Here is a 4,176-nt window from a genome sequence, read left to right as displayed (position 1 = left end):
AGAACTGTTACCTAAGACAACAGTTCTATAATCCTTTTTTTTTTAAAATAATAAATAAGCCAAAATCGCTAGCTTATACATCTTCCTATATTCTTGTATTTCCAACTGTATTTTTCTTGTATATGCTTGTATTTATATAATATCCAGCAAAAAAAAATTATGCATTTCTTATGTATAAATACTCCCGAATTATATAAGATGGAGTACATATATTAAAAGCACTACCAAATTCAAAGGTTTCAATTAAACAATAATTAAAAAAGTATTAAATATAATGTTTTCATTGCTACTAACAATCTAACATGTTTGCTGTGATGTATCTCGAAATGGTAATACAATTAAAAGCAAAACAAAAGCTAAGAAAACAAAATGCACATGCAAACTAAGAAATTAAACTCAGAAAAATAATTTCATTACTTTGTAATATACACTATATTATACTTAACAAAATTTTTGCTCAACCTTGATAAAAGCCCTGATTATTGACATGGCATAATCTAATCTTGCGCTTGAGTAACCTCAGAAAATTATACTTCGTATATCAAAGGCCGAATTTTTGTTCCTTGAATTGCTTTCTTCATATAACTTTGAAGATTATTTTTCTTAAGCTAAGCAACCAAAATTTGCATTCTTCATTGGATGACCGAGATTAAAACCCAAGTTCTGTGAGCTGCCTATATTTTATAAGCAGGGTTAAATAAAATTAGCAATCACAGCTTTACTAACAAAAAATAAATTCTTATACCACACATTTAAACAGAAAATCCAATTCAACAACACAACATCACGAAATTGTATATGATTATTTAAAAATGAAGATAAGGAAAAGAAAACTCACAAAAACTAGAGGAGAGAAGCCCGTCAATTAAGAGCACGACAACACTTCAATGGAGAACTCGAAAATTGTTTCAACGGAAAACTAGGGCGGAAAAGGTAACGACGGAGGCAGCAATTTCCGAGCTTTGCCGACAACGCCGACACCACTATCACCGCTGACGGGGTAAATCATCGAGATTTAATCATATCGACCGTAAAAAGCCATAAAATCCTTAACAAATACTTGAAGATAATCGTATAAATGAATAATTTATATAATTAGATTATAGAACGCTAACCAAATTCAATTGATAGATATAGAAATTGATACTATATGTGAATAAATAATCAATACAAATTTTAGATATATCCAATAAATTGAAATTGTATTTTTTTATTGCTAAAATCAAATGAAAATGGAGTATGTATATGCAAGTTGAGCAATACAGCTTGAGGAAAATGAAAGAGGAGGCGGCAGGCGGGTTGGATAAGAAAGAAGTGGGTTAGGTTTGCTAAAGTATCAAAGTAATTGCCCAATTTAAAAAAAAAAAGAGGGATAAACTATTTGTGGGCGGGCTTTTCAAAATTAACTGAAAAAATACTTTGTGGTTATATACTTGTTTGAGTACATTGTTTTATTCTTTTATTAGTTTAATAAAATAAAATAAATTTTTAATGTTATAAAGTATAGAGAACGGTTAGGTTTCTAACCGTTTCATATTTATTACTTTACACAACGCCTGCTACAGGTAACCGTTCTATTTAGTTGCAAAGAACGCTTTTTCTACCCAACCGTTCTATATGTTGCGTTTTATTTTCTTGTTTTTGTAGTAGTGCATACGCTTGCTTTCTAACACTTTGTATCCCTTTTCTTGCCTACTTTTTAATTTTCTTTTATTATTTTCTTTGTTTTCTTTTTATTTTCTTTTATTATTTTCTTATTTTCATGTTTTCTTTTTATTTTTCTTTTTTCCGTTGTTTTCCTACTTTCTTTTTCTTTTTCTTTTTATTTTTTTTTTATTATTTTCCTACTTTTTATTTTTCTTTTTTCTTTTTCCCTCTTTTTGCCTTCTTTTTTGGAGTTTGTTTATTTTTTCGAGGGGGGTAAGTCGGGAACCCTTTCCCTCCCTCGAAATTTTTTCGCATTAATGTACACATGAAAAAAAAATGATATATATTGTAATCCCCCATATTTTTAAATATATTATAAATGAAATTATATATAATTTATAATATTTATTTGTATTTTTCCGGAATTTAATTTCAAAAGTTTCAATTTTTAATTTTGGGTCGAAAAATATTTTGTTACAAATTTTTATACATACTTTCATTCTATAATTTATGTCCAACAAACAAACCTAACCCACTTTACTTACTTAATTGGCTCATTAATTTTGAGGCCCAATTTTACTACTTACCCTACACCACTCTCTCTCCTATATATACCCCATACATCCCCAAATTTTTCCCTACACAAAAAGGTTAGTAAACTCTCTTCTCTTTATTTTATTTCTCTTATTTTCCCTTTATTAATCTTTTATTTTATTTTTTTCCTTTCTTTTTCCTTTTTCTTTCTTCTTTCCCTTCCCTCCTCCTTCACGTGCAGAAATCCTCACTCACACCACCATTGTTGCCACCTGCTGGCCGGACCACCTGCCGCCGTCACCGCCTGGTCGCCGGCGACCACCAGCCCAGCCACCATGCGTGGCTGCTCTTTCCTCTCTCCCCTTTGTTTTTCTTAAATTGCTTAGAATAATTAATTTTGTTTATGTTTTGATTTTTGTAGTATAAAGATTATATTTTTAGTATCAAATTATATTTTTATGGTATAAAGATTATAAATTTAAGATTATATTTATGTTATAAATTTTCAGAATTTATGAATTATAAACCTAGGGTTTCAATTTAATGAAATTGGGATTTTAGGGTTCTAATGAGCAATTAAATTGGGGCTTTTGTTCCTATTGCATTTCTAATGATTAATTAAGCATAAAAACATGTTTTTATTGAAGTTTTAAGGACTTTTAATCAAATTTATATTGCAGGAAATTTGTTTAAGTGTTAATTTGTGATTATTGGTTGTTTTCTAGGAGGTGATTATTCCCTAGGAGACTTTTAATTGATTAAAAGTCGCACAATGGATTGTTTATACGAGGTACGTACATGTCTACTTCGTTGTAAGTAGTATCATGTTTAGGTACCAAAGAAAAGAACTTAGTTTCATGATTAGAGAACACTTGGATGGAAATTGTTTGGTTATACATTGATTTATGTATGTGCTTATATTTATGAGACATGTTTTGGTGAATTGATTATGTTTGTATGGAATTATGGATGCAAGCATGTTGAATTATATTGGATTAATTATTTGTATGGAATGTTGATACAAGCATATTTTTATTGGATTGGTTTGTTAACCACATTTGGATTATTAAAGGATTGGAATTGAATGGTTTAAGTGGAATGAATTTATTAATTATTCCACAAGGTTGTTATTTATTTTATTTATTAATCAAGCATGACTTGTTAGTATGTTGAGTAAAAGTGGATTAAGCCGAAATGGCTAGGTGGGTTGACTATGTTCAACAATTTGGATAATTTAGAAGTTTAATGAAATTAAAGATCAATTTGTGATGTGATCACCATTGTCCTAAATAAGATTAAAAGTAAATTGATGTATGATATTTATGTATGGTCTATTTGATTGAGTCGGCTATTAATTAAAATTGTAATCACGTAAAGTGAAACATGGATGAGCAATAAAACTCTAGAAAGCATGCACTTCTACAGTATTGACAATTATGGGTTGGGGTACACGGTGGTAGCCTGTGGCTTTCCGAGGCTTGTTTAATCAACATGTCCTCTTTTCTTTTGGTATTTACATTTTATTTTATAATGAAAGTTAGATGGGATCCTAGACTAACTTTGTGAGAATGGAGTCGCGCCCATTCTTGCATTGCGCTAAACTTTTATTTTAAATGGTCATTTGGGACCAAAATGATTTGAAGGATTGGACAACCTCGTCTATTGCTTACTCCAAACTAAATTAATTAAATTAATTATAATGAGTCGAGTGTTTAGAATTGGTTAGAAAGTATGTTGAGTCAATTAAATTGTTTAAGTGTGGAGTCTTAATTAATGAATTCAAGTTGTATGTTTATTTACTTTAATTAGTTGAGCATGTCAGGTTTTGTGCGTTGTAGCTTGTATGTGCTCAGCTTTGCTGATTGCGTGCTTTTGTGTGTTTTCTTTTGGTCATGGCCTTCGCCTTTCAATGACCCTGTGATGATCCAATTATTACACTTGTATTATTGGGGAGCAGTATTGCACAGGTTAGCTTGATGATGTGAAGTTTGGGGA

General features: G+C 30.2%; 1 long non-coding RNA gene across 1 annotated transcript; it reads right to left on the bottom strand.

Annotated features, from left to right (window-relative positions):
- Window positions 1-383: 383 nt before the first annotated feature.
- On the bottom strand, window positions 384-1,386 carry LOC145626964 (uncharacterized). The gene is made up of 2 exons (XR_014111216.1): window positions 839-1,386; window positions 384-674 (listed from the first exon to the last, which is right to left on the bottom strand). It is a non-coding gene; the product is annotated as an uncharacterized LOC145626964 (long non-coding RNA).
- Window positions 1,387-4,176: the final 2,790 nt, after the last annotated feature.

The sequence above is a fragment of the Chenopodium album genome, chromosome 4 (assembly GCF_948465745.1).
Source record: "Chenopodium album chromosome 4, dcCheAlbu1.1, whole genome shotgun sequence".
NCBI classification, from domain to species: Eukaryota; Viridiplantae; Streptophyta; class Magnoliopsida; order Caryophyllales; family Amaranthaceae; genus Chenopodium; species Chenopodium album.
The sequence above is the reverse complement of the archived record's forward strand: the minus strand, read 5'-3'. Positions and strand labels throughout refer to the sequence as shown.